The 26615-nt window shown below is 38.0% G+C and overlaps 1 protein-coding gene across 1 annotated transcript in view; it reads left to right on the top strand.

The window, feature by feature from the left end:
- The window catches only part of CNTNAP5 (contactin associated protein family member 5), a 273862-nt gene that overhangs the window by 27073 nt on the left and 220174 nt on the right, over positions 1 to 26615 (top strand). The window lies entirely within an intron of this gene.

The following is a 26615-nucleotide window of genomic DNA, read 5'->3' as shown; positions in this document are numbered from 1 at the left end:
CCTTCAAAGGCTCATTAGGGACCCAATCCATCTCATGCTGCTGTTGTAATGAAAGTAAGAATTACAAGGACAATGAGATTTTCTTCATTTATGGGAAAGAGGTGCAGAGCTACTAAAAATCTCACCATCCCAATTAAGTTGTGGGGAAGAAATGAGTGGAATCTTCATGGCATTTACATTAATTGCACTTAGTAGTGGATGGTAATATGGCTAGTAATAATGTTTTCATTAATGCAGAAGTAGTTTGAGAACAAAATATAGGAAGCTTTCATTACATGGGAGTCTACTGCATTGAGTTCATTTATTTATTAGTTGGCTGGCCATAAAATGAATCTTATAATGATGGCACAGACAAAAGTTGATTTTAGATGAGTTCAGCAATATTTTTTACAATACATAAATAAAGTCCTCTGTTTGTGTGTGTGAAAAAAACCCAAACATTTACCAAGTGAAATATGAGACATACAGAAGGAAAAAAACAACCTATCTCCAATTGGAGAAGGTAGTGGATTTAGCTCAAAAAATGAAATGTTTTCTTGCTTTTTTCTCAGTATTTTGACGTACCAGCACATTCCATGGGAATCTAAAATTCCTGCATGAATGTATCGAGCTTTGCATCTGTGCCTGTATTTGGGTGCTTTGCATGTCTGCCAGTAAGGGCTTTTCAAGAATCCATCTGTGTTCCTCTGGACAAATGGGAGTGATTTATGAAAGAAGCTTTAAAATGTTAAATACATAATTCACACATTACAGGTGGGTGTGAGCTGCCTCTTGATGGAGGTGGGAAGCATACTTAATCTTTATTGCCCATTTGACATATTCACATTACCCCACAGATATTAACTAATCTTTTCTGTAACTCTAAGGTAAATTAATAAATGTTACTAATCCAAATTTTATACAGGGGGAAATGGATGGATTGCCTTGACCCTTGTGAAAAAGAAGGGGCAGAGCCAGGAATAAAATCTCAGTTTTTACTCACACATAACCTTCTATCAGTTTGTTCAGTTTGCCATTGCCGTTTTTAAGGTAAACATCTGTGCCAGCTGGTGACATCAGCACCTTTCTTTTCTTATGGGTCCCTGTGCTGGATGCTCACATTTCAGTTGTGCTGCTGGGGGGAGTTGAGGGAGTTTTTCCCTCACCACACTGGGAGAACCTGTCTGGAGATATGCATTAAAAATACATAAAGATCATTTACAAGGAAAAAAAATTACCATAATTACCACACTGGCTAAATGTCATAGGATTGCTTATCTCTGAGAAGTAGATGTTCACAGATTATCCTGAGGGACCTGCTGTGAAGCAAAGCCCTGGTACCCCTGCACAGGGCAGTCCCATTTGTAAATGGGTCTTTTACATGTGCTCTGCTGTAGCCAAGCAATAAAACCTTTTTCCATGAATGTTTAACTTCAGCTTATATTTGAGTACACATTGAGCAGATTCAAGTTGTTGGGTCATGAGTGTAATTCTTTTCTAGTGAGTTCTTAACAACTTCAGTAAATAACAAACCTATTAAGAAATACTGTTTTTTCAACACTCCTCTATCAGGTGTGAAAAGTAGCAATGCACTAAGCATCTGTTTTATTTCCTCTTCCTAGTTTTGTATTTGACACAACCTCCCCCATTTGCTTCAGCAGGAACTTGTTTGGCTTTAACTATGTTACAGTGAGTTGCTATTAAAGTTCCTAGAAGGAACAGATGGCATTATTTTAAGACTCACAACAGTTCAGTAGAGGTGAGTTCTGTGAAGACAGATTAACTTCTGCTCCATTTATGTCCATCTTTAGGTTCAGAGCAAGCTCATTTGGAAAGTTGTGGTGATTTACCAAGTTTAGTGTGAAATATTTAGTGCAAGTGAGATATTCAGTCGACAGTACAAGGCAGCCACACCTGGCACCATTAGACTTCTGAGTGGCTTTCAGGATAGGCTGTGTAGGGCTATTTGATTGAGAAAATCACTGTGTAAAATCCCAATAAATTAACTCCATTCTCAGTGAATAGTGGGACAGGATATATTCTGCCAGTCCCTAGAGAAGTCTCTCCTTAGAGTGCTTCTGTATTTACTGATATGGAGGCCTTTGCTATGATGCCATCTTGCTACTTGTTATTAATGATCTCGCATGTTTTGCGTTTGTAATGCCACCAAAGGCATTGCAAAGGAGAGATCAAACAATGCCAAACATCTCTTTTTTGTTATTCAAGTCTTTTATACCTGTAATTACCTCTCTTCAGTAATTTCAATGTTTTGGAGTAGATGTCTGAAGCAACTAGAGTGATGTCTGGAATTGACTACAAAAATGTTCACTTGAAGTACATTTGCGCAAGGTGTCTCAAATCCCTTCTCACTGTACTCTAACTGTAAATAGACAAGTGCATTCTAGAACTTCTGTATTTGCTTTTGGATTTCTGCTGTAGATGTGGATCTGCAAACCTGCTTTAACAGAGCACAGAACTATTTGCTTTCTGCTGCCTCTGTTCCCTTTTTATTTTTCTTAGCTCCCTCTTGGTATTCCTCTGCAGATCATATAATTTTCTGACTTAAATATACTAAAAGGCTGCAAGTTTATTTTACTAATTATCAGTAAGGACCATAAACCAGTAGAAAAATAGAAGTACTTAAGAAATACATATCTCCTCATCAGTTGGATAATTATGTATTAGATGTTTGTGTTTTTAAAATCCCAGAACTCCTGCTGCCTAGTTCAGGGCTGGTTCAGATCAGGGGATCAGGTGTGCTGTTGGAGTGTCCAAAGACACTGAGGGCTTGATCAAACCTGGGGAGGTTCTCTTTCAAAGACAGTCTCAGCTTTTTCCCTGTGTTTCCTCCTACACTTGAATCTCACAATGACTACATCCTATGCATCACTTCAGGGCTTTTTGGGTCACACACATTTCAGGCAAGTGATTTTGAGATAGACAAAGGACTGGCAACAAGTGCATGTGGGTGTCTGCTTGTGTGTAGGCATTGCTTGTCTTCCCTAATCTTCTTTCCTCAGTGCAGTTATTCAAGCTGCAGGGCAAGGATTAAATTTATCTTCTTGATATTTTCATGTCCTACAGCAACATAATTAAGATTGTATTGCTATATTCATGGTTTCTTCAGTGGAAAACTCACCATGATCTTGAACAGTATGTGTGGGTTGACTTCATTCAGAGAATTGAAATTGGATCCATTTCACGTAACTGCATATGGCAAATAATTCAATGTAAAAATAAACATCTTGCCCATGTAAATACTACTCATTTTAACTGACTCTTTTTTTCCCTATGCTTCTTTAGAGCAATTACTGCCTGTCAAATTGTTGTACATATATTTCCTGCTGTCTTGGAAAAAAACCCCAGTGTATTTCTTAGCTTTAGTTTCCATTGCACTTTTAGCAGGGAAGAGTCTCTATACATTGCAGTAGTAGAGAAGGAGTAGCAATCAAGGGAAAATACATTCTATAATTCAGATTCATTAATAAAGTCAGATTGGCAGTACGCAGTGCTCATTTGAAAAACTAAAAGTTTTGAAATTTAATAGCGAGTTATTAACAAGTATTGTTCCTTCTTTAAAACATTAGAGAAATTCACACCAAGGAAAATAATTGCAGAGTCCATGTGAATGAATGACTGTACACCATGAAAATAACTAGTATGAAATAGACACCCAGGGCTTGTCAGTAGGAAATACTGCTGAAAATTCAGAAGTAGGTGCAAAACCAAACAAAATGCCACAACCTTCTGAAATTGCTATGCTCTTCTATAGAAGTTTTGCCACTGCCTAACTACTAATGATCTTCCTGAGTTATAAATATAGAAACTATCTTTTGACTCTGCAAGTATCCTGATTCATGGAACAAACAGAACCACAGGTGCTCCAGCAGGGCCAGATTTGTGGTTTCAGCTGTGCCCTTGTCATATGCAAGAGGGAAGTCCCTTTTTCCTTCCCTGTTTGTTTTTCTTTCTTAGTGAGTATCACAACTGAGAATTAATTCAGCATGGCTACATTTTGTCTGTATTTCGATGGAAAAGACCCTTTGTGCATTAAGAAAAAGTATCTTTTTGAATGCACTGCCTAATAGTTTTGAAAAAATGGATACTTCTTCCTTATTCTGTGTTACGTCTCCCAGTAGAGATTTCCTGAGTGTAAAATAGATTTATTTCACTTGCAATCAGACTTGTCAGTTAAGATCCAAAACCAGAGAGTTGTTGATAAATGTCTGTGTTGTTCATATTCTGCCTATACTGTTAATAAATATGAATCTGTAGAATGCTTTGTCAGATCAAAGATGGATCTTCTGAAAGAGGCTGAGCATCACAAAGTAGGCACAACTTTGTACACTTGGAGCATATGGACAAATCTGAGTAGAGACATCTTTGTCCTACTTAGCTATCTCATATAAAATGTCTGAGACACTGTAATTAAAGCCCAGAGGAGAGGAAACAGATCTGGCATAGCAAGGTCTGCAAAATTCTGAGTCCCATAGTGAGTGAGAAACTACCAGGAAGATTATTTTCCGGTTATAAAGAAAGTAATTTACAGGAGTTAAAGGCCATATGATAATTTCCATTATGTCTAGATGATTAGGTACACATTCCAACACATCATGAAATCATCTATCAGTGTCACCAAGAAGTACATAACATATTTTTGCAGTGAAATGTATAAATTTCTATCTAGTCAGGCAGTGACTTCAATGGAGCTGAAGGAAGGAACTCATGTTTGGAATGTGATCATTTTGCTCTGTAAATAAACAAATACCATATTTCACAACTGAAAAAGATCACTGCAAGAGTATGAAAATTTCTTCCCCCATGTATATTAATGCATGTGTGTTTCAGCAGCATTACTCAGATAATTAGGACACATTCTGGAGCTACAACAATCAGTAGCTCAGCCTAACAAAGCACATCTGAACAATGTCTTGCTATGGAACTATCTGCTAACTGAGGATGGCTTCATTTACTTGCAGACCTAAACGTGCATGATTGCTTGTAATTAGGAAAGGAAGGCAAGGAAAGGAAGAGGGCAAGAATAGAAAAACCTGAATTTTGTAATGAACAAATGCAACTGAAAGAAAAATAAAGTTCTAAGCTAAAAAAATCCTGAAAATCTGTAGCCAACAGCAGTCTTCTCAAAAAGTTCTCAGTTAAAGGGAAGAGAGCAAGAATTCAGTGCCATAGGAAGTACAGGGGCTAAGAAACTGCAGAATAAGTCATGGTGTGGAATATTTGCAGTTGAAAGTTTTTCTGTAAGAAAATTGTTTTAGCCATCTCAAGCTGCATATGTCTTTTCCCTTTGCCTCTTTCATTGCATAAATATCAGATGTAAAATTGGGAGCCAAGCCAGCTACAAAGTACACGTATGTGTCAGGGGGGTAATTACCATAACTGATGTATGGAAATCAGGTAAAACCAAAATTCCTATAGCACACATACAGAACCAGCTGGGTGCAGCCGAACTTACTGCAAATAAAATGCATTCAGCCTTTTGCTGCAGCCTTTTAACATCACTGTTTCCTGGCCTTTGTGTTTCTTTGAAATGAATTAATTTTTTTCACCTGTTTAATTCTCTTAATGATTGACTGGGATGTGCTGGGGTTTTTATATAAATATATACTTTGTATGTTTACAGTAATTTCAGACTGAAACTTCCTTGTCTGAGACTTTTTGCCAACATAAAATAAGATTGCCGAGAAGCTCATCTTTGTAATTTTCTTTCTCCAGGAACACTTAGTGACCCATTTCATTCTAAATGTTTTAGATCTATTAAATACTTACATAGGAGATTCTTTGGTGCTTCAAAAACCTGGATTTTTCATGGTTTTAACGTGGTGGTTCTCTTACCAAAATCAGGCTTTCTGGCTCAGTTCTGTCACATATGATGTATTACTGTCTGCATCTTTTCTCATCCCACCACAGAGCATCACAAAAGAGGATCTTTGAACGGGACTCTGACTCTGAGAAGAAAAGGGGCAAAAGAAAGAATCTTACAACCATTCAAGTGGTACAGCTTGATTTAGAGGAGAGAGAAAATAAGGCAGATTTTCTGCTTTCCTCCAAGTTAGATGTTGTGTCAGAAAGCTTTGCCTTGTGTAATGTTTATTTGGAAAGGAATAACAACATTTTAGAATTTCAAGAAGGTCCAAAGTTTTCATTTTGCTTTAAAATTTAATTAAATAAATGGGAAAAATATGAGACTTTGCTGGACAGCTGGCGTTATGAAAATTAGGTGTATGCTCTGTTTCACTGACTACAATTGAACCACTTGCGTCCTTCACGTTTCAAGTATGCCTAAGTGTGTTTTTGGATTGAATCCAGGGATAAATGTCCTTTCTCAAATCTTGTAAGAGGTAATGCAGAAATAAGAAAAGTCTAGTAAATTTGATTGTGGCTGCATGGGGAAAAAGGAAGGCAAGAGAACTATTGTAAAATCTCACTGAGTATGCAGAGACATGGAGACCAAGCAGAAACGTTCCTCTGGAATAGGTTTTATACTACTGCATGACCCAGATTTCTGCGGTCATGGGTATCTTATTATCTTCTGGCACAGGAGCCTCTTGAGGTGTTTGATTCTGTATTAAAGGTTTAAATTTGGTGTTGAGATGTTGGCTTGCAGATAGGGCACTGCAAAGTAAGGACTGCTTCTCTCTAGTGCTGCATTATAGTCTAGAGCACAGGATTGTATTTTCAGATACATATGCTGGAATCATTTGGAGCACTGCACCTGGTTAGTACTGCCCAGTGCTTGAGGAAGGTAGATTACTAACAACTTTTCTTCACCTGTACTTTTTCATTTGATTCTTCAAGTGTCTAGCTGTCCAGGACTCCCCAGACTGTCCCTAGGAGCTCCTATTTGATTTCCACCCATTTCTGCAGTAGTGGTGTAGCTAGTAATGGAGTGCTTAGCTCACAGCCTGAAGACTGGGTAACACTTGGCCTGGGAAAAGCCTTAGAGAGAAAGCTGCTGAGATGCAGCAGTGAGACACAGACTGAGAAACCAGTAAGAACATGGAGTAATCTGTCCATGTACAGGACAAGAAGAGGCTTGAACCTGCACAAGACCAGTGATGGGCTGCTTCTCTTGTGGGTGGGGCACCTGGTAGGAAAGGTGGTGGCTTTCAGAAGTAAGGAGCCCCAGGTTTCAGCAGTCACTGTTTGGAAATTGTTTTATGTCTCAGTGCAGTCTTGGAAATGCTCTCTTATCCTGGGATGATTTAGACCTGAAGTTTGATGTGATGACACAAATAACAGCCATTTTGGTTAAACTGTTGTGGTGGCTTTTGGGCTGTTCTTCAGTAGTTGGTTATTTAGTCAGTCTCTGAAGCTTTGAACTGCTTAGATCTTGCTTCTGTGTGCAGTCACATAATAAAGTTTGTGTAGCTTGTGCAGCTGCTGGGAAGTGCTGGTCTCTGGCTAATAACATACAGTAACTATGGATCTGGAGGGGATCTGTCAGGGAAATAAAACTCATCTAGCTACGGGTATCTTATTAAGCACATCTTGCATGAATGCTTAATGCTGTAATTTTTAATGGGATCTGTGTGAAACCCAATCAAGACAGGCAAATAATAGCTACAGATAAAGACTGTGGTGCTCAGAAAGCAATGAGGGAGGCTGTTAACTTCTCTGTTCTTGTCTTCAGCTTCAAATAGGTTACCAGCCTTAATTTGCCAAAGACTAGAAGGTCAGAAGAACTCTAGAACTTTAAAAGCCTTTTTCAGGAGTAGGGAAGGGGAACTGACACTTCTTCTGTGGCATGTAAAGTATATTCGAAATGAAGTAGTTTGGAAACTATGGCCCTTATCAAAAAACACCAGGAAAGATTTTTGACTAAGGTTAATCTGTGAACAGGCCAGGTAACAGAGACAGTTTCACTTGGGTTAGGGAAGCCAAAGCAGGACTGAAGTCACTATGGGGATTGACCAAGATGTGCACAAGCATTCCTCTTTATCTCTTCCCTCTTGTTGCTCTCGCTGCTCTTAAGGAAGGCAGCAGCTCTCAAGGAATGAGGCACAGCTTCACTAATGTACGTTTCAAGAAACAATTACCTCTGTCCTGGTGCTGTAGCTTTATCCCATCATCAAAAGATGTTGATCTTTAATCATAAATTGGCAGTTGGTGTTTGTGTGCATGTGAATCTCTGGGGGAATCAAGGAGGCTGGATCCTCATCTGGGTCTCTTTTGCCCTCAATTCTTTCTTCTCATATCTCAAAAGAAAAACCCGGTACAAGCAAAAACCCCTAAACCAAACTCCTGCTTTTCATCCCGAGCTACTGTGTTAGTGACACAGTTACCCAAGGCAATACACACCAAGGCTTAGCTGAGGTGGGGAAGATACACTTGCTTGTTTTGTAAAATAATTCAAAATTCGTAGCTGATCTGTTTGAACAGAATGGCACCTCAGTAGACACTGGCAGTGAATTTATGATGGCTGCAAAGCAGGGAGTTCACAAGCTGTGACCAAAGCTTTGTTACAGAGCCCTGTGCTTAAGGTTAACATGAGGCAATTTCCCTCTTTGTGCTGCAGGGTTTGTAAATTTATATTGTACCAAATACAGGAAAGTTCTGTTTCTTTTTGACAGCATACTATGCACTTGGAATTCTGACTGTACCTTGATTTTGTCTGCTGCAGTGATTCCATGCTTCTCTTATGAAATGCTTTAAATAATAAAATGCATTTTTAATATTTAAATTGTTCAAGCTGTCTTCATAATTAGTTGGGAGCTAGGGGCTTTTTGAATGTTTGCAACAAGTTGGACAAACAGCAGATACTTCTTTGCCCATGTGTATACTTTTTATTTTCTCTTTTTTTAATGAATTTTTCAGAGAGCGTAGTGCATGTACCAGAGCCTAAAGAGGCTTCAAATGTATAGTGCTGCAAACAAAAACAGCAGGAGCATGGACTTGCAGAGTATGTGTCACTGGAAAAGATGGGTGTCAAAAATAATGAGGCAAGCTAAGAAGATATTCTGTTTGCTGCCCCAAGAAAAAGGAGAAATTATGCCTATTAGCTAAGGGAACCAGGAGTAGAAATAAAGTGAATTATGGAACTCTCAGCTGTAATAAAAGTTAGTAAGGCAATAAGTGAGCTGCATCAGTAGAGAGAGAAATTTTGCAGTATTTATTAGTAAAAGAGAAGTCACAAAGATTAAAAGATAAATGACTAATTTAGGGAGGAAGAGCATCTGAATTTGTTTGTTGCAGTGGAATGTCATTAAGCAATGAAAAAAAAGCATTGTCTATAAAACAAGTTGTTTGTGACGTGAGTTTTTTCCCTTTTTTTTTTTTTAATTTTTTTTCCTCATTATTTCTGCTGAAATGTCACAGTGTAATTAGGTTAGTTTTCTTCCAAGAAGTCGGGTAAGGACTGATTTATGTAGTTGTTGCTCCACTTGGAGCCTAAAGTGAGTGCTTGTTAGACCAGTCCTTGCTAGTTAATTTGTGAGTTGAAGATAGTCCTGTCGTGGTGGAAAGGTACAAAAATATCTGCCTGGCTGCTATAGCTGTTGAGCTGGGTAAGAGGAAAACCAGGTAGCTACTATAACACTTCCTTAAGTTTCCACTTAACTTGTTCTTATGCTAGCAGTAACTTCTTTGGCTTCAGCAGGATTGCTCATTGCTTAATTTATTTGTTTTTTATTGGTGCCCCAAGGGAAGATATTTCTGAAGGGCCATGTTTGCTGTTTAGGGGAGGAGTTATGTAGAACTTGAGTTACACAGATCTATGCCTGGTCATAGGGGTGCCATGACCAGCTCTCCTGCTGCTTTACCTGTGGCTTTGACCTGCTGCAGCTGTGTTTGGTCCCAAAGCATCCACACAAGATCACTGGTGGGGAACTGTACCTGGTGGTATTGGACCATGGTTGTTGAAGCAGTGGCTGAAAGGAATCCAGACCACAGAGTGAGGAAGTAGCAGGGAGGCACAGAAATACAGGAAATATATTGAAAAGGATAGAACAATGGTGTTTTCTGCCTCCAGTACAGATACTCACAGAAGTATTTATTGCTTCTTTCACCTGTTGCTTTAAACAGCATGCAGCCCTTTTAATGCTTGCTTGTTGAGAGAAACTGTTGGTTATTGTGTGTATTGAGTGCTTGTCCTAAGTAAAAAGTCTGTTCCTTCACCCAAATTAATTCAGGATACACTGGGAAAGAAAATCACCAGCTAATCTTCTAAAGTAAAATATAGATGTTATGTGGAGCAGCATCTTTTTTCTGTTACAGTTGAAGGTATGTGCTTCTCTCCTCCTCACATTTCCGATCTGGTTGAGGTATAACTTACATTTATTATTTCCAGAGTGGGTTACTACAGCAAGCCAGGCCCTCAGCTCAGTGAATTGTTGTGTACATCCTATTACTGTTTCATATGTTTCAAATCCTTCAGTCTCAAAGTGTATTGATGGGACAAGGGATATACAGTAAAGCCTTGCTTCATTTGTGCCTGACTGACAATATACTATTCCAAGCAAGCTTAAGGATGATCATCAAAAGATCTACAGAGAACACACTCTTTGTGTGACAAAAGGTAAGATGGGAACAAACCCCATCACACTGATACAGAATTATCAACTTGCAAAATGAAAGGAGACACAAAGGGGAAAATCACTTGTGAAATCCTCAAAGCACAATAGTCTGTAATTCTGAACAGCTGTAGTTAGGGTTTAGATTCTGTAGTGTGAGATGCTCTGAAATACTGAGGACTTGCAAAAAAATATTAAGAGAATTTTGTTGTACTTCATGTTTAAACATTTAAAATTATAGTAACTGACTCTTAATAGGGAGTCTTTATTCCAAAGCATTTAAACATGTATCACTTCTGTAATGCTTCTCTTCCTTGATGGAGCATGGCTGTCACTCTTCCTTTGTATTATGCAGGGCAATGCCTCAAGAACAAATGCAAAATTTTAATATGTATAAAAACTGCATTCTCCCTCTACTACAGAGAATAACCCACTCCTTTGTAGTGTTCGGACTTTGAAGTTTGTCTGGGCTGTCTCCGAAGCTGTTAAAAGTGTTACCTTATTGTGTGTGCTTTAAACTTCTTATTTTTAAAGTGCTTTTGAACCAGTTTCAAATTGGTGACAGTCTCCACAGTGAAGTTGTGAGATTTTGGTTCGTGATTTTTTTTCACCAAATCTGAGAAAGGCAAAGTTATTTTTCTGTTTGGTTGATAAATTATTTGCTTTATAATTACTAGGAATTGGCAGTGAGGAGAAAAAGGTTCATTTCCCATGTCAATAACAACTTCTGTGAGTGTTGTATCAGTGGCTTGCATATCTTACAAAATGAAATGAAACCTTTTGGGAAACAGTTTTCTTGGTCATATAGCATCATTGAGAAAAGAACTTCTGCCCAACATAAAATATTCAAGTATCGTGTGTTTCAGGTATGTTGTTATTGATGTTCTTCATCTGGAAATAAGCTCCTCTTAAAAAAGGTGTTTTATTGTGGAGCTGCCTGTGCATCTTCCTCACCTTCCAGTCCTGGATGATGTCTTTTTGCAGTTTCTTTCCAAAAGGATGATGCTTGGGAAGAGTGTACAATATTCAGTCAGTCTGGTGCCTTAGGGCTGGAAGGATAAAGCTCAGATGGTTCCTATTTTACTTGCTCCTTATTGCCCTTCCCATGCCAAAGGAGGTTTAGGTGCTCCAAACGGTGGAAATCAAGTAGTGAAGGAAAGCTCAGATTATTTTTGTTGCCAGTTACTTGTGGAAGAGTTGAGTGCCTGCAAGCCTCAAAGGTGAAAACTCTGTTTGAGGGGAAACCAAAAGGACTGGTTCCCTTGAATTCTATTTTCTGCTCATAGATTTTTAACAGAAAATACTTGCTCTCTGAATTATGCAGAAGAAAATCTGCTGTGCTGGACACTCACATTCTTACATTGAGCGTATCAATACTGTTTGTGTTTCTGTAATGCAGTTGCTCAGTATTTGCAAAAGAAGTCAAGAATGTTTTCAAGGAGCTTAACTTCTCCCTTCTAAAGTAATCAGCTGCTGAAACAAATAATAATCATACACACAGCTCCTCTTTTGAAAGCCTGTAGGAACCCACATTCTGCCATGTTCGTTCCTGCCACATTTAACTACATTATGACCTGTTCATATAATCCCAAATAATTCAAAACAGCCATTATGTTCATTCAGAGCTGGGCCTGAGCACATTAGAGTGTGTCTTGGGGAGCTGAGGGTCTCTCAGGAACACAGCTCCTGCTGTCTCTGAACACCAGCCAGAGCCTTTAGTGGAAGTAGGATTGGCAGTGGGAGAAAGCCATCTTGTACTGTGTCCACCATGTGCAACCCAAATGTTTTTGGGGTGTTTTTAGGAGTTTTTGGTGGGAGGTTGTCTAGCTGTGCTGACCTAAGAGCTCAGCAGCTTTGTGGCTCTGAGGTGGGTAAGTTGGTAGCTTTCTACCTCCTCCTGCAGAAATGTCTCTTCAGCCTGACTCGTTGTCTGCAGCATGGAGAAGAAAGTTGTACATCCCTGTATCAATTTTTGACCTCTTAGAATAACACAGAAAGGAAGGAATTTTGGGGAGGGAAGGGAAAACAGAGGTAGGTACCATAGGTTTTACTTTAACAGTTTGGAAACAGTTGACTGGATATGGAAACAATCAGTTGAAGGGATTTTTTTTCTCTTTTTGAGTTAGACTTATTAATAAAACCTTTGCTTGGTTGGTTTTTGTTGGGTTTTTTGTTATTGTTGTTTTGGTTTGTTTTTTTTCCCAATTAAAGACCACCAAAAATTGATATATCAAAATTGTCTGAAAGATAATGGTATTTTTTTCGCCAGATTTATTATTGCTTCTTCACAATTATTAATGTAAATGACTTTTGTATTTTAAATTCTATTTCTCCTGCAAATTCAACCTTTTTTGCCTTAAACTTTAGGTTGAAGTATTTACAGCTTCAGGTTGCCTTTACAATTAAAACAATTTAGACTGGCATGGGAAAAAAATACCCTAATGAACCTGCTGGGTTTGGGTGGTATATCTGTGGATGTTGTCTTGGAAAGGTGTGTATTTCTGGGAAGGAAGGATAGAAACATGGAAAAGCCTCTCCTGAATTTCAGTCATGGTGGACTTGTAGAATTTTTTTTTCCTCTTACTTTTTCTCATTTTTAGACATGTTGGAACTTATAATTGAAGGGATATAAGAAAGCATTTAATCATATTAAAATGTTTCATCCTTTTGGAAAAATATTTCAATCCTCAAAAAACAAACAAAAAAACCCTCTTAGATTTTAATATTTTATTTTATAGTTAAGCTGGGAGAGAAATGTCCATCATTCCTCTTATTCCTCTTATGTATTTGTGGGGATAGGTGCTTTTTTTTGTTTGATTTCGTTTTGGTTTTGTTTTTTTGTGGTGGGGTTTTTTGGTTTTTTTTTTTTTTTTGGGGGGTGTTTTTTGGCTTTTTTTGTGAGTGTGTGCTGCTTAATGATATTTTTGGTATCTTTTTTTTCAGATGAAACAGGATATGTCATAAGCCCTACTAAAATATCCTCCTAGCATGAAAAGAGGTTATGTTTTACATTAGTCTGCTGCTTGTATGTAATCATCTGAAAATGCAGAGGAGAGGGAAGGATTTTTGAAAACTCAGCTACTTAGCCTTCCTGTGATGAAAGAGATCCTAATTTACTACTAAATGACAGAGAGGAGTGTATGGTTGTACATAAAATAAATAAATAAAATTTTTTTAAAAGCCCTGTTGATGCCATTTTGCATCTATGGGCTTGCTGAAAGGGAGGGGCTTTCCACTATAGAGCCCTGTACTTTGTGGGAACTATTTGCTGTGGATGATATTAGCAGTGGAAACAAAAACTGTACTTGGATCATATGAAATGGTTGCCTGCCTTGATATCTTTGAACCATCACCTATTAAATGGCTGAGGGGAACTGGTTTCGGGCCTGTGCAGTAGTATAGAAGAATACCAAATTTGCTGAAACTTTATATGTGGGATGAAAGGGACAACTTTTATTTAGATCAGTCAATATAGCCCATATTGGGCAGTTGATGTACGTGCTCCCAAGTAAAAATAGATAAATGGAAGAACACTGGGGCTGTAAATGTTGTCTTCATGGTAGAAGCACAAAAGATCAAGAAAATGGTAGAATGGCGCCCTTAGAATTTCATTTCAGTGTTCTGAAAAGTAGTTGACATCATAAATATTTGTACCAAGCAGCTCTGTAATTGGGTCATTATTTACCTATGCCAGGCACAAGTACGAATGAGTCCAACACGTTAGCAGCTGTTGAACTGTACACAGGGCATGGATTACATTACACGCCCTATTGTTCAGTTTAAAATTAACATGCCATAATCCTCATTAAAACATCATATGTGATATTTCATTGTGGTTATTATACAGTTATCATTAAGGCAAATTGTATTACTGAGTTACATTTAATAATGCAGTGCACTGTAGCAGTTGCATATATTTCAATTAGAAAGTAGATTATGCCTGTAGAACAATTTAGCATTTTCTTTCAGCCTGCAAGAAATTAAAGAAAAATTTTTTATTTGTTTGTTTCTTTTTAAAAGTTGTGGATTAGCTGAGATTTTTATTCTCTCTCATGCATCTTTCCCTTATTCATGGTCTTTTAGCTTTGAGACTGAATGTCAGGGTGAAGGGGGAAATAACGTCAGCAGGACAATCTCTGCAACGGGAAAATCAGTCCTGCTCTGACTTCCTTTTACCTTTTTCTCTAAGTATAGAGAAAAATTAATTTTCACTGCAGCCAATCACTCTCCTTCTACCAGCTTAAAATTTACCATAGATCTAAAAATTAAAATTTAATGTGTCATATTCTTATCTTAGTCAGAGGAACCTTGAGCTTCTTTTTGCTGAGGAATTGGCTTGATAACATCGTCATCCTCCCCTCCTGAGTGTCACCTGGGATTTGATTAAGAAACATTTTCTTCAGTGCTGCTGTCCTCAAATGTTGCTGATCTAAAATGTCAGACAAGTTTAATTCTGGTCTGCTGCTGTTTTCAGCATTTTAGCATTCAGACTCAGCCTGGCACTGTTGTGCCCTTCAGTATGAATCTCCCCCAAACCCCATATGTGAATTGTCTGTAGAATTTGTACATCAGCATGTTACACATGAGCAACAGCCACATAAAATAGAATGCACATAGATGCTTATGGGTTCAGGTGCTTTCATTTTTTCCCCTGCTATTATGGAAATGCTTTTGTTTTGCAGAATAGCTGTAATAAAAGATGAATTTAATTCCAGTTATGAAGACTGGAGCAAAGAGTTTGTGGGCTTGCAATACAGTTGAGATGCAGGTGAACGGTAGCTGCTTCTAAATGTGTATCTTTGCTGCAGATAGGTTGCTAGCATTGAAATTACAGACCTCTGAGATAGGTGTTCTGTAATGTAAGTGATCTGAAGCTGTATTCGTACACCCCGTGGGTAACAAATAGCATTTGGTGATAAATACAAGAATGAAAATGTGGAACTATTGCTTCACCCCCATATGCGTTGTGCAGTTGTTCCTACATAATGAATATATTCACACCCAAGAACTGTTTGAGGTCACGTTAACCTTATTTGCCTGGTGTTGGCTATTGCAGTTTAAGGAATATTTAGTTACCTGGGCATCTTCTCTCTTTTTCACAACTAGACCCTTACTTGACCAAGGCATACCTAATACTTTCACTGAATGTTTTCTACCTCTAATATGTTGAGATTATGTTCTTTAGGATGATTTGTATCTCTCAGAGAGCCATAAAGGTCTAATGGACAGTGTCAGCATCTCAGTATAGAAGGGGATGTTTATGCTCAGTCACACAAAACCCCAGGGGCAGTTTTGAAAAATGCCAGCTGAAGAATCTGACCAGGTGCTTCTGCTGTGTTTAACAAGAAGGGTATTTATGTGGAAAAACTAGCAAGCTTACATTGAAAGGGCTCTTGATATAATCTCAAATTCTGTAGTTGCAAATGAAAGGTCACATCCTTTAGTTCTTACTTTCTTAATTTATACAGAAGTAACCTAAGTGCAAACTGGATAGAAAGCAAGGGCTGCTTTGGGTCCCCAAGTTTTGAGTTTAGTCTGCTGAACAAGAAAATAGACACAAAAGAATTGGTGAGTTTAAAGGATGCAGCCAGTTTTTACTTTGGTTTTCAATCAGAGGAAGCATACTCATGGAAGACTAAGAGTCTGTAGAAATTGGCTTTGATAAGCAGGAGATCATGACAGAAAATTTCCAGACAGCTCTAGAAATGTAGAAAGGTGATCTTATCTTCCATTTACTAGTATTATACCTTAAGGGAATGAGATACAAAGAAGAAAAAAAGTGATAACTTCAGTACTGTTGACTCAAAGTATTGTGAAAAAATTAATATTTTTGCAGTATCCTTTATTATCTCATTCATTGTTCAGGACTTGTCCTTGTTTGCTTGCTGAACATTAAATAAAAATAAAACCTTGCTAAATACATCAAGTAAGTCTTTTGGCTGAAGTAATTGGCATGAGGATAAAAATATGCCAGGCTGGGTTCTCAGCAGCACAGCTTGGCTTTGAAGGAGATTTGGAAATATATTGATATTTTGCATGGGATTCACACCGTTATTAGGAAGAACAGCATTATCATTTAAAATGAGATTAAAAAAACACATTCAAAAGAATTAAATATATACTTTACTGTATACTCTTGGTATTTCTAGCTTTATTCAGCTTAGATCATTCAAGGTCCTGGTGGAAACTGGAAATGCAATACAAGTCTTGTACAATACCATGACATAATGTCTTCTTTCTGCAGTGTGAGCTGAGACTAGAAGCTGCAGACACCTAATTTGTTTACCTCTGCATAACTTATTGTTAAACAGAAGAAATTAAAAGCCTCAAGTCATATTTCTCACTGCAATCTGAATTGCAATCTGGAAGAAAGTGCAGCCATGTTTCTGTTGATGAATGTCATACATACTTATTAGTCCTCATGTAAAAGATTACTGTAAATCAGTATCATACCTGTAAGTTAGCAGAGAATTTTACTAATATTAAAATATAAAATTTCTTGACTTTCAGGTGTGCTTGTGCTTATAATTCTTGCAGAAATGATAAAGCATTTTGAAACACCATCTTCTCCAGACCTTGCTAGTGAGTGACAATAGAAGTGGAGATACCATTTTGAATCTGATAATCTAAGACCAGCTAAGCATAGGAGAAGATTTTGTGTCCTAATTTGTCTGAAGGCAGGAGTGCTTCAATTTCCTTTCACTAAAACCCCCCTAAAACCTGCCTGGCTTTTGGAGGATTAACAGAACTTTGATGCATCTATGATAAATTTGATTTTTAGATTTCAACAGCTGGTACTTTACCTCGGACTGACTTTGTTCATCTTTCCTCTCTGCAGACATGCATATTATAGAATATTCATTTTAAGATCTTCATCCAGGTTAGGTAGATCTTGGCAGAGAAATAAAAATGTAATCTTTTTGTGATTATTGTTCCTGCTGTGATTTCTAAGAACACATGCTTTCAGCTGTTTGGATGAAAATGTTTTCTGCAGCAATTGCATAGGAAAAAAAGGTGATATAAAAACAGAATTAAATTTCTTGTATCCAAAGCTGTATTAAAACTAATGTAATCAATTATGATACCTAATAATACTCTTATTTATTTTATCTAAACCATGCCTTTAAATCAATTCATAACTTAATGACTTGTACACAGGAGACTGAAAACAGGGATAATTCAGAGCTGGCACTAGTCTGTATCCCATCTTCACACTGGGAAGCCTCTAAGGAGTTAATTAGGATATCTCTGCAATTCCTTTGCTCAAAAGCTGGATGAAAAGATCTCCAGGGTAGTGAAGACACTAAAGTGTTTTCAGGACTAAGTCCTTAAAGCTGGGATCTTGCTGTAGCTGGTGTTGACATGCACAAGCAAAAGCTAATATAATATGATGTTACTTCAGTTTTTCTTTTGAGAAGCGGTGATGGCTTCAGAGGCTGGTTAATGGTGATTGTGGAGGTGAGAATAGAAACTACTTTTACACACTCTAAGGTGAGGAAACCCCTTGCTGACTGGCAGATACAGGGAGCCCACCCTTCTCAAACCCCTGTGCTTGCTCATCTTGATGTTAAGCTTCTCTCTGCACATAGCAGGTGAATTTCTGTAAGCTTTAACCCTTCCATAAAGCAATCCCTGTTAGAAACGGTCTTGCTACTTTTTCAGACAGCTGCAAGATCTCCTGGGTGAGGGTTGGATCTGCCTTTCTCTTCTATTCTCTACTGTATTCACTTCATGTTTTCCTACATGAGTGAAGATGACTGGTCCTGTAGAAGAATTCCTGAGGATAATGACCCTTTGTATCATTCACCCTACAGACTACATTGCCCAGGCTTTGATTCTTCTCTGCTGAGAGGAATGGCTTGGAGCCCCTCTGTAGCCCAGGATCCTGGGGCTGTGTCATGAAAAACTTCAGATCCAGGAGGGTTCAATCCAGGGGGATTAAATACAAATATTTATCCTGGCACTTCTGGGATGTTCCCTCTTTTGTTAGTTTAAAAAAGCGCAGTAGCTGGTTGGTTATAGCACCTTTAATAGCTCTAAAAGTGTTTCTGAATTTACTTACTTCTCTCCAGCAAGGAATTGCCTGGAAGTGCTCTCCAGTGAGCTTGCTCCCTGCCTGCAGCCTCGTGTGCTGTGATTGCTCTCATTAGCTGCAGGAAGCTCTACTTCGCCACTCAGTGTTCACTAGGAAAATATTCACTGCTGTGCTGACAGTGATGTGGTGCATCTAGTTCCTGCTCAGACCTAAAGAGGTGTACAAGTCTAAATCATCTGCTTTTTTTTTGTCTCCTTATCTCAATGTTCAGTTTTCTCTTATGCTAAAATAAGCTTTAAAATAATTGAGATCCGTGTTGCTTTTTAGAGAAGTATCTGTGGTAGCAAATACATTTTAAGCTAGCATGAGTTAGAGAGAGGGAACAATTTCCTGCACATGCAGTAACTTTCAATACTGTTGAGAGGCAGCTTCGTTGCTTTTTTTCTTTTATAGATATAGGTAATACCTGGTGCACAGAGGTAAATCAGCAAAGGCAGTCTTCATTATGACAAGCTGATTTGCCAGGGTATATAGGTGAGTTTGATGGAGATAAATGGTTCTATCTGTTGCTTCAGTGAAGTTTTTTCCGTTAGAAAATTGAGTTTTCTGTTCTTCTATTCAATGCCGGAATAAATTAATGTCATGACCAAACAAAACATATACTGCAGTTTTCTCCACAGGTATTTTAGGACCAATAGGTCTTGCTCTTTCCTGAAAGAAGAACCATTACAAAAAAAGAGATGTGATGCACAGAACTGTAGAAGAATTTTCAGTCATAAATGTGGTCTCTTCAGTATAGGACCACAGTAAAATGATGGTTCTGATGAGGTTATCACCCAGTCATGTGATTTGGAGAAAAAAGTATTTCAGAAAAATATTAGCTGGGGTAACTGCCCTTTGAAGCACCTCTGTTTCTAAAAGTGGGTAGAAAATAGTAATGAAAGGAGGTAGGAAAGCAAAAGAAAAAGATTGTATATAAATGCAATATATTGAATTCATATATTCTAAGAGTCTTTTTTCTTCTTCCCCCACCCCCTCACATTTAGGGCTGCACAGGAATTTTTGCTATCATATTTCAGTTTAAAATTAAATATTCCTAAAGTGATAAACTGACCTTCCAATGAAGGAAAGCTTAGTAAGGATTTAGATTTTCACAGGCTTAGTTGTAGGGAAATGAAGGACAAATTCCCACTTTTTGCGGCTTCTCTTATGGGAGGAAGTCAGAAAGGTGTGGACAGCATACATGTCCTGGATGTAGGCAGTAAAGCTTGCAGTGAGAGCTCAGTTTGTCCTGGGGAGCTCCCCAGAAAGAGGGAAGGTGGCAGGATGTGTTTGCTGAGTGCATTGGCATGCTCTGGTTACCAATGCGTGTCTTTTCCTTGGAGTTCATCTCCTGAGCTCGTCCTTGCACATGAGTCATGTCCTTCAGGGCACAGCGCTCAGCCTCAAGAAACTGACAAAGTTTTCACAGGTGGAAAAAGAGGTGTATTTTCCCCTCAAGAGTGATATTCATTGGCACTTCAACACCTTCATGGTTTCCTAATAGTAGCAGCTGTAGAGCTTCTATTTCCAGCATTGCTTGAAACACTCTTGGGATGAACCTGAATGATCTGCATTTTGTTCACATTCCCTGAGGCATTGCTCTCCCTGAGCCTACCCAAATGTAAATATAAAAAGTGGGCCTGACATCTCCTCTGCAATTATTACCAGTTTTTCCTGTCATACTGTAAGTATGATGTACTCTGTGTAGGCAGGACCGTGTTGTGTTTTACTGTGTACTATGCATCATCCCTGCATGAATTGATAATCACAGTGGAGTAGCAATAATATGTCTGGTTTTGAGCCACTGATACAAAACACATGAAAATGGGTCTTATTTGCCTTCAGTTGTGGCTTATTCTAAGAAAAGAACTGATTTCTGCATGGGGGAAAGCTCTTCTTTACTCACCTGGTATTTGTTCTTAATATACAAGCAAACCATACGCCTGTGCTTCAGGAAGATACAGGATCTTAAAACTCTCTTGCCTTTTCTCCTGAGAACTAATTGTTCTCCCAAGCACTTAGAGGGCCTCCGGTAGGTGTTTTTAAGACCTAACCATGTAGGGAAAACAGTATAATAAAAATAAAAGTAAGATTTTACGAAAGGGTAAGGTGATACTTATGAAACGTTTAAGCAAATAGATTTTTAAAGTATCTGTACTCTGCAGTCATATGTTTAATTCCCTCACATCTGTGAATTTGCAGGCATCAAGTTGAGCACATCCAAGTGGACTCGTTGCAGAGAATAAAGGACACAAGTTGATAATGCCTCATCGTGTCCGAGAGGGTACCTCTTGTTAATGGTGATAAACTGGTTTCTGGAGAGGTACTTTATGGTGTTCTGTAGTCTTCAGCTCTTACAGTGTGACCTTTTGTCTCCAAATCTTGTTGACTACAGCTTCCGTAAATCATCATCTGGCTTCTTGCCTATTTTCTGGTTTTTGACTAATTTTGACTATGGAGGAGTTCTGCCTTCATTTTGTTTAAGAAGAAATGAGTGGGTGTATATGATATGCTACAACCTTCTTGCCATTGTGGCTTTGTCCTTGTGACAGAAGATGTTTGTATTTCTTCTAGAACTGTTGTCCTGGGAATGGGGTCCTGCACTACCAGTGTAGGCTTTTTTCTTTTGCTTTGTGCTGGTTTTTAGTGCTTCACTCATACACCAACCTCTAGATAATATTTCTGTTACAAAACTGTGTGATCATTTGGTGAAAGACTTGGTACTGCTATGCCCTTTGCTTAGGTTGTATATAGGTAACCTCTTACTGCAAAGCACCTTTTGAAAACTTGATCCTTCTTTTCATTCAAGCACCCAGAATGCTTATTCCTACCAAAAAAAGAAGATAAGCCCTTCAAATGAAAACAAACCCAGAGGCATTTTTGGCTGAACATGCAGTAAGTTGTTGCTTCTGAATGTTCTTTTGGGATTGTTATAACTTCCTCTTTGGTAGGATTAAAAAAATCCTTAAATTCAATGTGCAACATTAAAATACAAACTGATACAGCAAAACCAGTTACTTTCTTTCCTGTGCTAAGCTATGTTGAACTATATTGGCTGAAAGAGAAGACATTGCTAGAAACTTACCCCAAGAGTTTATTGCTAGTTGTAATGTACAAAATTTTAACTGTAGCTCTACAGGCAAGAATCTTGTAGGATGGGACATATCTTCTGTTTTAATTTAGCCCTCATAACATCTTGACCACTGTACTGGTTTCTGTTTGTTTTTACCAGGAACAATTTTTGCAATATTCCTTGTTTAAGCCTCTCCATGACATTTGTCTTCAAAACCCAGCAGCTGAAATAGCAGAGCAGTTAAAAATAACTGAAGGATTCTTAATGGGGGAGGGTGGTGGTGAAAATAGGTGCCATGATGTCGGTCAACCCATTTAAACTGTTTTCATTTAAAATTGGAGGTAGAAATGTGTGGGTTCTATAGGCATTTTACAGGGCTTGTATAACTCTTGGGGCTATGTGCAATTTGCTGGGAGTGACAGATGATTGATTTTGTGCTAAGAGAAAGTGGATGGTTGCATTTGTGAGTGTTTGAGTTCAAAAGTACAGAAGTTAGGTGTCTGAAAAAAAACTTTATGATGAGGAGTTGCATTTTGGCAGATACCAAGTTAAGCAGAGGATGTTTCTAATTATTAATGAGTTCCTGGGCTGTGCTTTTTTTGACTTTTTTTTAAGTACTTTCTGTTCTCTGTGAACAGTACTAAAATTAAAAAAAATATATACCTCCTGCTACATCTTGCTATTTCAGTGTGAAGAAGCATCATATCTCTATTGGATATAGGCAAAAAGAAAGAAATAGGCAAGATTAATAACCTAGAGTATTTGTTGGTTATGTTTGTAGTCTTTTGCTTTGTTGGGTGAATAGGTGTTTGCATCTTGATGATATTGGATCTAAGGGAAAACTAGACTTTTCAGTTGTTTTAATTATTCAAAAATGTGTGCGTTTCTTTTTTCTGTGTGTGGCAATTTCTTTTTCCTTTCCATTTTAACAATCTTTTGTTATCAAAATAGTCAGGTGCTGTTTTTCCTAATTTGCTTATTTAATTAACTTTATCAGTCACATTCCTGAGAAAAATGAGATGAGTTGGAGGCAAAAATACTGCTTAAGAGAATTCGATGATTTATGCATTTCACACGTGAAGAAAATGTGGGGGTTTTGTTTGGTTTGTTGTTTTTGGGGTTTTTTAAATTAAGATATGTTGGGTGTTTCCTTTTTTCCTTTTTATGACTTCTTTGGAATTGGGGCAATAAGCTAGATGTTTTGGCACTTGTGCTGTTATCTCACCTTTTTATTGATCATAAAATTCTCTAAAGTTCAGTCTGATCCATGGAGTCCTGAGAGAAAACTTCCCCTTGTCTCTGGTCTCCACATCTGCAGTTTTCTGACCATTTTTCTGGGCCTCATGGAAGAGTTTTTGAAAGAAGTGGGTTGCTTTGTTGACAGCTGTTCCTCTACCCTAATCACTCTTTTATTGCTTTTTGTCTCATCTGTGAGGCTTGCAGAGAACCAATGGGTTCTCTGGTTTAATCATGTGATAGTAGTCTGAAAAAATTCTGTCCTGGTGTGTTGCAGTCAGAGCAGAGTTTCTGGGTCTTGGGTCACTCATCTTTTAGGAACACATTCTTCAACTGAAGCTCATTTCTCACTGTTTCCCTCTTTACTTGCCTTTCTACTGATGCTGGCAGAGAGCAGCACTCTCCATGGTTGGTTGCAGACCTCCTTCTTCCAGAGTTGCAAGATATTTAAAAGTAAGCCTTGCTGGCTTTGCTAGGGGAGAATTGATATGGCTCACTGATGGTTTCAGCTTTGTGCGACAGCAGCAGCGCAGTGGTTTTTTTGTCTGCATTTTTTCCCCTCCCTAAAATAGCAACCAAATATAATACCTTAATTTTAATACTGAAAATAATTAACTCAGTCCATCTCTTTATGTCCCCTTTTCCTGGTTTATGAGCAGTAGTCCAGGGTCTGCAGTGTAGCACAGGCATGTCAGTGTTTGGAGATCTTGACTGATGTGGATTGAATGGAAGGGGTGGGATGAGGTGCATAGGGATGTGCCGTTTTCCCTTTAATTCAAGGGGCTGAATCATGAACACAAGCCCCTTTTCAACATTTTTTTCACCATTTTATCAACAAAGCTTTGCTTTTGTGCATTTATGTAGTACTGCTGTTCAGAAGCTTGGGGGGATCTTTAAATAACACCTTTGTTAGGGTTCTTATGCAGGAAAAGTACAGGAAGGAACATTTTCAGAATTGCCTTCAGGGGAGCTAGATATAGTCAGTGCTCACCCTGCAGATGTGCAGAACTGAAAATAATGGTTGGATTACAGTAATTCACAGTACAGGAAGGAAGCACAAGATTGCACACACACACACATATATATTTATATATATATGTATATTTTAAAAAAGTAGTTCCTCATGCATTTAAAAATACTACAAATTCTTCCTTGTATCTTTCCTTTTTTTGTTACTTGTCCTTCTCTTAAAGAAACCCACCTATACTCATTAAAAAAACCCCAACAAGCAGGCAAATAAAATATGACAAAATATCAATTAAAATAAAACCCCAAAACTGAAAACAAAACAACTCAAACCTCAAATCAGTTTTCCAGTACTTTATACAAAACAGTCTGTTGTGTTTGGTATAAGAATAACTATAGAGAGATGCAGAGCCTGAGTTATTCTGGAGTTTAAACAAGGTAACAGTCTCTTCAATCCTCAGAAATCCATAGATCTAGATACAGAGCTAGACTGTGTAAAGATGCATCAGTAGGAGTTTCTTTCCATGCCACCTAAAATTAATAGCCAGTTGTGAATAATCCCAGCTATAAATGAATCCTCTGGGATTTGGTTTTGTGTCTTTTTGAGTCGGCAATGAAACGAAGCCTGCGGTGAAATGCCTGGATTGAAAAAGTTGGTGACAGTATTTGGTGCAAATACAGCAAATAAGACCTTCCTTTGCCGTTGATGAAATCACCTGCAAAATCATGAAGAAATGGCCTGAAAGCAAACTTGGAGTGTTATGTGATGGTGCAGTTTTTAGCAAGTCTAGCAAAAATGAAGGCGCAATACAGTGGAGGACTGAAAGATAAAGCCGATGAGCTCTGGCTCGGAGCACGTTGTCATGGAGAGAGGTCCCTCTCTCTGCACTGCAGTGCTTCATTGCAAAGGCACAGCTGGGGCTCCTGGAAGAGGTTATGGCATGGGCCTCTCCATCCCAGTGGCTGCAAAGGTGGCAGCAAAAGTACTTTACCGTAGTGCACTGTGCAAGGGTGTAGTGCTGCTTTCCAAGGATGGGCTAAGGTATGAGCCAGAAGCAGTAGTGGTAGGACTTTCTTCTGTGACAAGGCTTTGTGTTGTCTCATAAGCTTCCACTGTGAAACCAGCTTTTCCCAGATCCTTTGGGAAAAAGGGAGGAAGGAGCTGTTGGGTAAAGCTCTGAGAATGTCATCTCTCACCAGAGAACATGCTGAGGTATGGGTGGGCTGCAGAGTGCTTCAGAGTAACAGGATGTAAATGACCTTTGTGTTCTAGAGGATCTGTGGTTTAATGCAAAAAAAGGGATGAAGACAGTTAATTATAAATTTTAATAGTCATCTAGAACAGAAACAATCACCTTCAAGTATAAAAGATAAGAAGTAATAGGAATTTAGTAAGAGTAAAGCATAGTCTGGTCCTGGAGAACCTTCAAGACCAATGCAAATAATATTGCTTGGTAGTTTCACAAAAAAATCCCACAGCTTGCCATGTTCAAAAATCAAACTTTGCTTTTAGAATACTAGGTTTTTCCAGGTCTGAACTGAAAATAGGTTCCAGTTTGTAGTTTGCTTGAGCCAGATGATGAAAAGAGAAAAATTACTTTCCCTTACGTCAAACATGTAATTAGTAGGTCCATCACACAGTTGGGTGAAAATAATAATTCAGACTTCCAGTGGAAGGTCTCAAAATGAGAAATTAAGAAAAAAATGTCAATGAAGAGAATGATATTATTATTTAAACAAATTATATTTGTTTAAAATAAGTTATTCAAGTGAAAATTCCTTCTAGAATATATGTGGGATTTAATTATGCATTATTCAGATCTCTTTCCCCAAGAGAGGAATGCAGATATGTATATTGATGTTTGTTCAAACAAGAGTTGGATACTTCTAGTTTACTGCAATACTTTTCTATCTTAGTTGTTGATTGAAGCTTTTTCAATACCCAGTCTCTTGAATTATAGAGAAATATAGGTATACCTTATTTCACATGCCAAGTTGATATGAAAGTATAACAATATATGCATTTGTTTAAAATAAATGTTACTGATATTGCATGTACAAAACTTGTGGAATGTATTGAGGAAAAATGGTTAGCAGGATTGGAAATGAACTAATTTTCAAAATAAAACAAGTTCTAAAATTATAAAACTATTGCTCATGTACAAATAGCTTATATTTTTATGGGGCATTTGTTGAACTATGCACTGCCTACTTGGTTAATAGAAGAAATGAAAACCAAAGCTAGGAGTTTTATAATAATACAAAATATGAAAGCAGGACTTGGAGACCTAGTCCCTGTTTGTGTGATCAAAAGGCACTTTTTCTTAGTAGGGTCTCTGCTATTAAGCAAAGTATTATCATAGTGAAAGTTGCCAGAAATCCATTTCAACTACAGAAGGTGTGAAAAACTTGATTATGAATGAGTAAACACACTCTGGTTGGCATGGAAATACAGAAGCTAATTTTGCATCAGTCATATTTTCATGCTGCAGTGGTTTGACTTATTAGCTGTTGCTTTCCCATTAGCTCCAAAATCCAACCTTCTCCCTTGGTGCTTCCAAAAATACTAAGTTGTGCTTGCAGTAAGAATGAAGTAAAAATGTATCTTGTTTGAACACAGGCAACTCACCTTCTGGTTTGTATCTGTAGCCCATTGAAACATAAGGCTTTTGGATTACATAACTCAGAGGTTTGGAAAGTAAACGGAACTCCCAAAATACTCTAGATTGTTTTTGTATGCCAAGTTTTCTGAAAA

The sequence above is a fragment of the Passer domesticus genome, chromosome 10 (genome assembly GCF_036417665.1).
Source record: "Passer domesticus isolate bPasDom1 chromosome 10, bPasDom1.hap1, whole genome shotgun sequence".
Classification (NCBI taxonomy): Eukaryota; Metazoa; Chordata; class Aves; order Passeriformes; family Passeridae; genus Passer; species Passer domesticus.
Note: the sequence above shows the minus strand (reverse complement) of the source record. Positions and strands in the feature narration are given on the sequence as shown.